The sequence below is a fragment of the Protopterus annectens genome, chromosome 4.part0 (assembly GCF_019279795.1).
Source record: "Protopterus annectens isolate FY-2018-M chromosome 4.part0, PAN1.0, whole genome shotgun sequence".
NCBI lineage: Eukaryota > Metazoa > Chordata > Ceratodontiformes > Protopteridae > Protopterus > Protopterus annectens.
The window spans coordinates 1,575,167,461-1,575,179,960 of NC_056733.1; positions in this window are offsets into that span (position 1 = coordinate 1,575,167,461).

The following is a 12,500-nucleotide window of genomic DNA, read 5'->3' on the forward strand; positions in this document are numbered from 1 at the left end:
GAGGGACAATGCTGCTAGCATATCTGTTTAGGGTAGGTGTTTGGGGTTAACGGTAAGGAGTTAGTGTTTGCAAGACCCTGGTGTGTGGAGACTGCATGGTCTGTGCTGTGTAGGTTTGTGGAGTTCTCATGTGATTTTGCCTCTGAAGTGCCCATTGTTTGGGTTTTGTTTTGTTGTGGGCCTCCACTTACATGGGTGCATGTTGTGTATTTGCAGGTGATGTTTACTGACTCCTTACACTGCATGGCACCTATGTTACTGCACAATCTGTTCTGGTGTGCACATTCTCCATTTGTCAAGCCAGTGGTTCCCCTTCCCCTTATGTGTGTCTCATTGTCCTTCTGTAGTGCAGTCACAGGTTTTGGCCACAGTGGGTGCTGTTACATATTTGTAATTCTGATGTTGGCGGGGTACATGCAGTTACATCATACACAGGGTTGTGGACTTCAGGTTGTCCATCATTGCACCACTCCATTTGCTGTGGTCTTTACATGGATTGTGTTGCTATATGTTATTATGACAGTCATACAAAGGCCCACCCATGGGGACAGGATGTTAATAATGTTCTGCCAAACATAGTCAGTTGGGAGACCAGTTTGGTAATTGCTTATTTGCTCTTATGGGTATGATGTTTGCTTCCCCACTCACTGTCTGCCATTGCTGTTTTGACATGATCCTTTCTTGTTTTGCAAATATTGGCAGGTAAATGCAATGTTAGGACAAGCAGAACACATCCAAGGCATTCATTCTAGTGGTATGGCTGTTGGCCAGTGACATGTTGTCAGTGCTGACACAGAAAGGTGGCAGCCTTTTATACACTGGCAGTACACTGACCTTCAGGTACCTGCTGTTCTACTAGGCACCATACCTCTCAACTTGTAAGTGCCAGAAACCTGTACAATGCCATAAGTAATTGGGGGACAGAGGCCTAAATGTAGGGGCCATTTTAAGTATTGGCCTTGCAAACCTAGAAAGGTTATTCTATAACAGATTTTGCATTAGCAGGTCTGTTTCTATGTGTATGAAGACTGACACTACAATCCATCAGTATTTTCTGACTTAATCTTATGTGATTTGCCAATGAATTGCCAGACAACCACTATTTCATGTTATACAGACCACAATTATGATGCAACATGTCTGTACAGTTGAGAGGTATGGTAGGTACTGTGTAGGTTACTATAAGCTGTGCACTGTCCATATGTGTGGCACCCTGTCCATGACCTGTACTGCTTTCCTGCATTAACAGATATTGACATCTGGGCAGTGTATACAACTACCATAGGTGTAGCTGACATCCAGCATAGTTGGCACTGCAGTTCTTAGAACATGGCCCTGTCAAAGACAGCACTTTACCTAGACCAGTATGACACAACAGCCAGGAGTAAGTGCTGGCCACATCTTGACAGTATTAACCACACATATACATAGCTCATTGACCCCTACATATTGTGGACATGCAACAAGTTATCATGCTGAGTGGGACAGCCTTGGCAATGTGTGCTCTGCTATTTCCCTGCAAACATACATGTTACTGCACTTCTATGGGAATACGGGGGGGGGGCACACTTGTCAACTATACACATTTGCACAGACTGTGCTGATATTTGCTTTACATTTTGGATCCATTTAGCATAGTATTGTGCCCTGTCTTGGAGACTAGAGGCATATCACTAAAGACCACAGGTCAGATTGTAATGGCATTCATTTGAGTTTCAGATTTCTCACCCTTTAGAGCCTTACTGCAACTGTAAGACCTGCTGTTCTATCACTGTGTAAGTCTGTAGGGGGGTATTTTATCATTGTCACCATTTGTGGACCTTTGCCAGACATTTCTTTATGGTTTTCTACAGCTGTCCTGCTGGGTGAGGCTTAGGGGTGAGTATGGGACCCCCACATTGACATCCATGCATGTGACCTATGATCCCCAAGTTAGTTGGTCCCCCACATATATCGCAGTGGGATTTATCCCCTTGGGTACTACTGCATAGTGTGGTGAAGCCAGTAGTGGGCAAACATTTCCTGGTGTCCCACATAGCTGTCAGTTGTCTGCTGCTATCCCAGTAGGCCACCCCACTCCCTTGCATGCATGCAGTGATACCAGAGATATGCTACCAAAACATACTAATCCATTCATTTAGTCTTAAGAAGATTGACTTACCTTGTGCCTGTGGCAGTTGTGAGGACAGTGCTTGAGGGCTGCCTATGTGGGATGCACACAGTACACTGCCTATACATGGTAAGTTACAGGTAGTGTGATGTGTGTGGCATCCATTTTACTGTGTGTGGAAGTCGGACAGTGGTATCAGTCCCTGGGTCCCTACAGTGTCAGTGTGTGTGCTATGCATTGCCTCTTTGCCAAGGCCAGGGCATACTGGGCATGCTTCCATTTGCCTATAAGGGGCTGGCTCAGGGGGTTCCTCCTCTGAGTCCCTCTGTGCCTGTGAGGACCTTGGCAATGGTAGGGGAGGGCTGTGTGGCCCTTCCCCATGCTGTTCCTGCTGCAGCTGTTTCCACAGGATCATATTGTGTAGCAAGGCACATACTATGAACCTGTGTGCACATGTGGCTGGAGAGTACTGCAAGGCTCCACCAGATATGCCAAGGCAGTGGAACCATGACCTGAGCATCCCAACACATGCTCTGTAATGATCCTGGTTTGTGTGTGTGCCTCATTATGGCATTCTTGAGTGGGTGTGTGTGCATTTCTGATAGGTGTCATCATCCACGGCTCCAGTGCATAGCCAGCATCCCCCACCAGATGGCAATACAGTATGTCCCCCCTGGCAAATCCCTGATACAGCTCTGAGGAATGACAGATGTGGGAATCATGATAGCTGCCAGGGCTGCCAGCACACACATTAATGATAATTTCCTGGGGATTGCACACGACTTGGCAGTTGATGGAGTGAAAGTTCTTGTGGTTTAGATAGACTGTACCCTGCTCACCGGGTGGTGCTTTGATGTGGATGTGCATGCAGTCTATGGCACCCAGTAGCTCCGGCTAGTCTGCTACATGGTGGAAGAGGTGCATATTGCTGGTCCTCTCTTCACGGGTGCTGGGGAAGTAAATGTGCTCACTGGCATTTGGTAGCAGAGCATCCAGGAAGTAGTGGAGTACCCTGGATTCAGATAGGTGTGAAACCCCCATGATGTCCGCAGTAAGTCTTTGAAAAGTACCTGTAGCTAGCATTCTTAAGGCTACACATACCTTGGTATCCACTGGGATGGGTTACCTTCTGTTGGCTCTGGGTCTGAGGTGAGGCCAGAACAGCTTGATGAGTTGCTGTAGTATGTCCCTGCCCAGCCTGTATTGCTCTACTATATCCAGATCATGTAGCCCCTGGTAGGTTACCCTGGGTCTGAACACTCTTCTCCTCCTCCTCAGTCTGGGGTTATCCTCCTCACCACCCCCAGCCTTTAGCACATACTGATGTATCAAAGTGACAGCAGCCCCTAACATTTTCTTGGTTAAAATCCCCCAAGTGTGTATACCAATGGCACAGAGTTTGTGGGAAAAAACAGACTGAAAGGTGTTTGCACTGTTTACACTGTTGTACTGCAGATGCTGCCTGTCTGATTGGCTGACTATGATATACTCCACCTGCCAGCTATGTTATTTGTACTTGATTGCTTTTATTCTGCTTTTTCCCTTTTTTTCTCTTCCCATTTCCCCTCTTTTAAGCCCTGTTTTGTGCCACTCAATCCCATTGTCCAAATGTAAACAGTTCTGCTATTTCTGTTTTTTTTCCTGTTTTGTTTTGTTTAAGACCCACTGTGCACTGTGCAAACCATTTAGCTAACTAAACACTTTGAGCAGAACTGGCCCTCCTCTGGACATGAAAACACCCTTTATTTAATGTAATAAGTAAATACAGCCTCATACACACCCCCTTGCTTATTTCTGCTTAGCTCAGCTCAAATGGAAGCCATGGAACTCCAATGTTCTTACACCAATCCTGACTCATCCCCTTTTTATGTCAGCTGCTTTTCCTGCTTACACCACTGCCTTATAGCTCCTACATGGTTAGGTGCAGCCAGAGAATGGTCTCCTATTTTGTGATTCAGTAAATTTTGCTCATTTGCATACCCCACTGCTTTAGTCCCTTGTTACATCACTACACCAGAGCCTTTTCCCTTAGCAACCAGTGTTACCTGTTAATATTTTGATTTTGCATGCCATACACTATAGTGGCAAATTGCAGATTTTACATAAAATTGTCTTTTCACATTTTTTTTATTTTCAGCACAATCTCATTTGCACACCACTGCACTATGCTTAAATAGCCGAAATCAGACAAAAAAAAACTTTGATTTTCATATTTTTGCAACCCTTTTTCATGCCAATGGCCACATTTTTGGCCATTGGCATGCCTAATGATTATAATACATGGTCTATATTAGAACACCAAACATTCAAAATGTCGAGTGCTCTAATATCGAACCCTAGCAATCGAAAATACAAAACACTGAACATTCAGAACAGCAAATTTTTTCCTAGGGAATAGATTTGCTGTTCCAAAGCACATACACACAACACAAGCACACCAAACAAACAGCAATCCACACACATACACCTAAACTCTTACACCTAACCCTACACTAAACTATACATACACCACTAACTATCCACTTACGTTAACCCAAACCCTAACCCTAAGGTCCGTCACTATCGCACAGTCACCTCACCTGCTCCCTAACCCTAACTCTCCTACCCTGCCCTAACCCAAACATCCACACAATCGCAGACTTACCTGACCCGCGCACTAACCCTAACTCACCTAACCCACCCTAACCCACATGTCCACACAATCGCACACTTACCTGAACCCGACTCGTAACTTTCCACTGGAGCGCTGAAAATACCGACGCAACAGAAACAGACAACCAAATTCTTTCCCTAGGAAAAAATTCAGTTTCTGTTTCTTCAATATTAGAACACTCGACATTTCAAATGTTCAGTGTTCTAATATAGACCCTATAATACATGCTTTATTTTGAGCTGTCATGCCCCCATTTTGATTTTTGCAGAAAAGTACACAATCAGTAACTGAAGACATTTTTGCAATGGACACTGTTCTGGCACGGATGCCTGCCTGCTCACTGAATCACTAATTCACCTCATTTGCATGGTTTTCACCAGCAAATGTGGTAATTAAGCAATAACCCATGAAGTGGTGTGGAATATTGAAAATTTACCTATGGTTGGTGTGGTTTAATCATGATGGCGAACCCCGAGTGATTAAATAATGCCAACCATGGTTAAATTTCAATATACCACAACCACAGAGTCGGTTATTGCTATTATACAATGACATTATTTAAGGAAAAAAAACTTAATTTTCTTAAATAATGTCTTTGTATAATGGCCCATTACTGTTCTTCAGCTGGTTGTGGTATACTGCTTCCTTGTTTTGATGTGCTGAGCATGCATATGGGACTTGTGTCCCATGCATACCCAGTACATCAATGCTTTGAAATGGAAGCAACGGAGAAAAGAAAGTCTCCGTTGCTCCGTTTTTTTACTTTTTTCTTTTTTTTTATTTGTTAAAAAAAATGTTTTGAGGACTTTATACCAACGGAAAAAAGTCCAGGCAACCGGACCTTTGTGGGATTTACAACTGGCATGCTGGCGAATCAGCATGCACATTTTAGAATATTAATGAGGGGTCATTGTATAATTAGCATTATTCAGTGGTGTCTTTACCAGAATAGTGCTGGCAGGCTCGTGCATGCCCCCAGCCTTGTTTACTGAATCGCTCAATGGCCATATTTCATGCAGGATCTGCTGCACTATTACTGCACGGAAAAAAACAATTATTGAATCTTGGGGATTGTTATTCACAGCAAATATCTCAAAACTGTCTCTTTTATTAACAATGTTTTTAACTTGTGCAGCACAAGCAATGTTCGGCACAGTGAGACTATGCTCCAAGCCATCAGCATAAGTATTATGTTCTATACGAATAGAAGCAGTACTCTGTCACTGTTATTTCTTACTCTTTTTCAGCTATTTAGATGCTCATTAAATACTTCCAGACTGAGTACACTAGAAGAAATCTTGTTTATATCAACATTTGTTGTATTGTCCATATTGGAAATACTAGCATTAATTTCAACATTAATGGATGTGTCAGCTGCAAAGTTATTTGTGCTGCCCTGAATAATGTACTTTTCTGAGATAGACATTGACTGTTTAACTAGATAAGCAACAATAAAATGAAAATCAGTATCAATCTCAGAGTCATATCCAACATGTTGATTTAATGGTTTCTTAGCTGTTTGTATTGTCAAAGAAGCATCGAGTTCACTTAGTTTAATATTATAGTTTTCACATAAATTAGTGGCATCTCTTGTGAACAGCATTTTCAATTGGTTACTACAATCAGCTGCAAGCCGTAGTCAGAAAAGGCTCTAAGGTAAATAGACACCAGGCTCAAAACCTGGAAATTGTTCAAAGAATTACTAATGGGTTTAGCATCCTCAAGGAGAAGGGAAAATAGGTGGAGTTGAAGAAGAATGGCAGAGCCTCAAAACAGCATTTGCAAGGGGTACAAAACATATAAGTACTAAGAAATAAGGCACATAAGGAAAGCTGGTGGTGGAGTGCAGAAGTCCAGGAAGTCATCAGAAGAAAGGAGTGCAGGAAATACTGTAAGACAAAAAAGACAGACTAGGCTAGGAAGTAATATTGGTTGGCTAACAAAGAGGCTAAGAGAGGAGTTGCAATAACAAAGAACAAGGCATCAGAGGCACTCTACCAACGTCTGGAAAGTAACTCAGTAGATGGAACAAAAACTCTTCTCAGGTAGTAAGGCAAAGACAGAAAGATAAAGATGTTCAGTCACCCTTCATACGGGGTGCCAGCAACAACCTGCTCACCAGTCCACAGGACATCAAAGACAGATTGAGAGAGTTCTTCCAGCAGCTTCCAAATAAAGGAAACCCCACAGGAGCTGTTATACATCAGACAGATCCCTAAGGTGAGAGAAGAGAAGGAGTTTACCATAGAAAAAAGTAAGCACAGCACTAAGGAAAATGAAGCCAGGGAAAGTAGCAGGCTCAGATGAGGTCACAGCAGATATGATCAAGATGTTGGGTGAGTTAGGGGAAAAAATGACTCCTGAGGGTACTCATAGTAGTATGGAAAGATAGACATATCCCAGATGACTGGAGAAGTACTAATACTGTTCAAAAACAAAGGGGACATTCACAACATCGAGCAGTACAGAAGTATCAAACTCCTATCACACTGTATGAAAATTCTGTAGAGGGTGATTGATAAACAAACATGCACAGTATCAGAAAGTAAGATGGGAAATGAGCAGTTTGGCTTCAGATGGAATGCAGCAGAACAAACCCAATGTTTACAGACACTTGAAGCTAGAAATGAGGCTAGAGTTCAACTGGGCATTACTATACTTGTAGAAGGGACATGGCAAGGTCACAAGAAAGCTGATTTGGGCAGTCCTGTGGTGGTTGGAAGTACTAGAAACACTGGTAGAACTAGTGCAAGCTATGTACAAAGATCCAATGACTTAAGTACAACACTGTTCAGTCTTGCAGAGGGGTTGCCAGTGGAAGTAGATGTGCATCAGGGCTCAGCTGTGAGCCCAATGCTGTTCATATTAGTGATGGACTACATTAGCAAACAGGTCGGAGGGGACAGATCAACAAAGTTGATGTATGCAGACAATGTGTCATTATAGTCAGACTCTGAGCAAAAACTTCAGCAAAGGGTAGAGGAATGGAATTCAAAACTAAAGGCACATAGGATGAAACTGAGTACAGATAAGACAGCTGTAATGGCAGCTGATGGGGGAAATCAGAAGAAGCTAAGAATTGAGATAGAAGGGAAAATAGTGTAGCAGGTTAACAGCTTCAAGTATCTGGGAGGGGTGGTTGAGGAGAAGGGAAGTCTGAATGAGGAGGTCAAAGCTAAAATCATAGGGGCTGCAGCCAACTGGCAAAGTGACTCAGGGGTACTGTTTGACAGGTGAATGCTAAAGAAGATTAAAAGTAAGGTGTACAAAACAGTGGTGCTGCCACTACTACTACATGGTACAGAAATCTTGTCAGTAAAAGCAGAGCAGTTGAGAAAGTCAGAGGTGATGGAACTGAAGTACCTGAGACAGGTGGTAGGTTGCACACTGATGGACAGATGAAGGATTGATGATATAAGAGCAAAAGCCAAAGTAGCTTCAATTGTAGAATAGGTCAAAGAGAACAGATTATGGTGGTTCAAGCACATGTGCAGGAAAGCATAAGACTGTCTGGTAAAGAAGATCTGGGACAGACAGGAAGAATGATAGGGAAAACAAGGGCATCCAGCAAAGAGGTAAATGGACTGTGTGAGAGAAAACCCGTGACAGTCAAGCATGACTGTTGAAGAAGGTAGGAGAGTGGCATTGGCTAGGGACAGATGACGACAAGTGACACAACACTGCAACCCCATGTAGAAACTGGGAAAAATGGGGGTTGATGATAATGATAAGGATGACTTCCATTGAATGACTTTGACAATTTAGTAATACTAATGTTTTGCTGATTAAGTGCAACAAACATTTTTTCTTGTCTTGTTATTGTTTGTAAATTTTGCTTTATGTTATCCTTTTTCTTTCTTCTGTTCCAGTTACATCTTGAGTACTTTTAACATAGCCACTGTTTCCTGGGAAGAGGGATAATAAGCAAAGCGTCTAGTTGTGTAATGACAAGCTCAGTAACTGTCCTGAGTGCTATCCTATTACTGCAGGTCAAACTGAATGCATTTTCCATTTTTTTCCTGCCAGAGTAAGTGTTAGTTCTTGGAGTTTACTGCAATTGGTGGAGGTAGAGGAGACTCACCATATGAATTGCATTTGAGCAAATATTTATTTTTCAATAGCTCTTCAAATATGTAGGAGATTAAGGAATCCATAGTTTATAAAATTATACCTAACAAATGTAAAGTTCAGTAAAAATTAATTAACTAAATTCTGTATAAATAAGATAGGCTTACAGAAGTATTAATGTCAGACTTTGCAAAGCAACACTAAACTATATATTCAAATCTATATATAGTAATAAATAACTTTCACTAATGATGCTATAAAAGAAGAATGGTCAATAGTAAACTAAGATGAAAGCCCAAACTTGAAAACTTTAAAGATTGGGGAACTCATGGTCTAAGGCAATTTTTTCTTGCTGGAGTCATCAAGTAAGCCCATCAGATGTAGAAATAAATGACTAAGCAATCTGTAGAATGCTAAGCTTGACTATTTAAAGTGCTAAAGTGAAAGGCTAACAAAGTGATAAGTGAGCTATTTAGTGAGATAATGAAATCAAGACTAGCAATGATCTGGTTGAATTCAGTTGTCTTATGGTATTTTAATAAAGTAAAATTTGGTAACTTGAAATGTTCAAACAGTCTCCCTGTATTATGCAATGGTGTGTGGATGTACCAAGATGCCAAAAAGTATATCCACTCTTAGTCATGTATGCTCTTATAGAGAATCTTCTTATGCTTCAGACATTATTTGGATTGACCAAAACAGCCATTAAGTTAGATAGGTCCACTCTACCACCAGGAAGAAGTGAATACAAATACAAATGTGTCCCTCATGCTGTTTAAAGGATGGAAGAGACCACACAAAATATCAGAAATACAAAAGTATTCCCTGGGATTCAATAAACTCCATATAAGAATAGCACTATTCTTGCATGGGGAGGTTCACATCCATATAGTACAGCAGCACATCTTGCATATTCATGAAGGCACGCTGCTGTAAGTCTGTACAGACACAAGACATGAACGAGTGCAGGGGACATGTCCCAGCAGTGCTCACACAGTTAACTCACCCCTTGTACTCAGAAAGTGCTGTTACAGCACTTTGAAAACAAATAACAGCATCCACGGCCACAAATGGAAATAATAATAGTGTCCTCAGACACTGAATCATAGGAAACAGAGAGGCACACCCCTTCACAGTATAGACCAGCACAGGATGTAAAGATCGGTATGCCAGTGTACATGCTGACATACCAAATAACTCAACACTGTCATTTTCCCAAGAGGAAACAATTAAAAAGTGTCCCCCAGTTGTGGTCAGATTCTCCCATGTATGATGTAGTTGTCCGGATGTCCTGCCTAAGAGGCTGAAAGGTATGTGCATACCCCTAAAGTAAGAAGAAAATTAAAATCCATCTTATTTTTTTTCCATTCCAAGTAAAGTTTAAGTGTGGGCAGCCACGGTGGTGCAGCGATTAGCATTGCTGCCTCACAGCAAGAGGTACTCTGGTTCAATCCTTAGATGGGGTGCCTACTGTGTGGAGTCTGCATGTCCTCCTTGTGGTTGCTTGGGTTTCCTCCAGGTGCTCCAGTTTCCTCCCACATCCCAAAGACATGCTGTTGGTGGATTGGTCACTCTAAATTGCCCTTAGGCATGAGTGCGTGCATGTGTGTGCCTTCTGTAGAAGGTTTGGGTGCAGGGCTGGCAACTCAACACTGTAAAACTCCACTGCCATTCATGAGTAGACAGGTGATCCGCTGTGGTGACCCCTAACCAGGAAAAGGTGAAAGAAGAAGAAGTAAAGTTTAAGCATAGCTGATTGGGTGTGCATGTCATGCAGCTTGCTTAGCATAGTTTAAATATCCTAAGGAGCTAAATAGAAATATACAGCTAAAACTATCAAGGCAAGATAGTGTAGTGGTTAGAGCATCTGCTCTGCATGCAAGCATTCATGGTTCGAGCTCCAATGAAGTGTGTTCACTTTTACATGGGAAAGCAGTATTAAACTTCTTTTGTTTTATTAAATTAGGTAGTAAATAATATTTGTCAACCAGGGTAGTGTAGCAGGTCCAAAAGTGAGGTGTCAGTCTAGAAAAGATGTGAACCCCCCATATAAATACAAGTGCCCCATACAGTACACTCACACAAGAATATAATGTAATGAAAGCACATAGGGGGATGTCATGGAAGGTAAACATAAAATTATAATACGTTAGTAATGATGAATCAATCCCTCAGTCCTGATACTATATAAAATGAAATCTGAGCTATGCTAAGCTGGTGTAAGCATTGCTTAAATGTAAATGCTAAGCAGTAAGTAGCCCAGCTATGCAGATTTGTGCATTGGTAAACAGTGCTCAACATCTAACCCTTTAAGCACTGCCAACCTTAGCTAAGCGGGTTTGTGTCACTTAGCTTAGCTCAGCATATTCAAAATGGTCCAATGACAGTAAAGGGCAGGAATTTGGCCTTACTTAAACCTCACAGGTGGGAATGCAGCCATAACCAGTTGTAGCTCATCTTTGCAGGCACTATGGCTGGCATAGGAGAGGGATCATGCTTTTGGGCACAGAGCTGGAGCATTCAGGAATCCAGGGTCATGGTTGGACTCCTAGTGAAAGACCATGAGGAGACACTGCTGCAGGGCCAGTACCAGGGCTCACATTACAAAGCGGAGGCCTGGGACTGTCTCACACATGATCTCACCAGTGCTACTGGCATCCCTCGAACTGATGAGCAGGTCCAGCACCATTTTGCATACCTCAGGGGTAGGAAGAGGGAGTTCTTGGACCAGTGGGCCCAAGATGCATGGGCACAGAATGTCCCAGCAATATGGAAGTATCAGGATCAATTAGTGTTTACCAAAGTCCAGCTTGCGTATGTGATCAATAGGTATGCATAAATGTTTCATCTGCTGTACAGCTGCAGATGAGAGGGCTGTGAACATAGGCGCCCATGCCAGCAGGTTGCTAAAGCTGTACCGGGTGGCTGGTGAGTACAAATCTAGCTTACAGTATTCAGGGCAAATAAATAGCAAGGAGTAGAATTTCAACTGCCAGTAGGTTAAAATGTGTACTGTGTGTAATGAATAAATGACATTAGCAGAGTAACAGTAATGTACAAGATATCTATCAATAAAAGTGTCAGTACCCTTCAATACAACTAAAAAACCCAGACTGTTGTGTTTACTTTGGTATGTGGTGGTATGAATCTAAATGTGTACAAGTTTTGAACAGCAACTGTGGCTCTGACAGCATGAATTAATTAAGGCTCATCTGACAAAGATTTTGGAGCTGTAAAACAAGAGCTCAACTATATGAAATGTTCCATACACCAAGATCTGATCCCTGAATAGTAATGTGCAAAGTATACTGTATCCCCTACAGCAGTGCTTTGCGTTAACCATTGCTTTCCATTTTGTAATATGTCAAAGTATTAATACACAGTACAAGAACTATCTGCCATGCATGGCTGTCAGAATTACAAGGTCAGATTGTCCAACCAAGAGAGTATTAGGCAAAAAACAGTAAAGCAAGAGACAGCAGTTTCTCATTAGCTCACTGTGATGAAACACAACTTGCACAAACAGGCACAGTTCAAATCGCAGGAGTGGTAGTAAGCTGTATTCATAATTTCACCCAAGAATATGTGAATATGTGCAGAAACAGTCAGGTAGTGTTAACAGAAATGTCCTCCACAGGTCTGCCAGGTAAGAAAATGTTTCTATTAGCT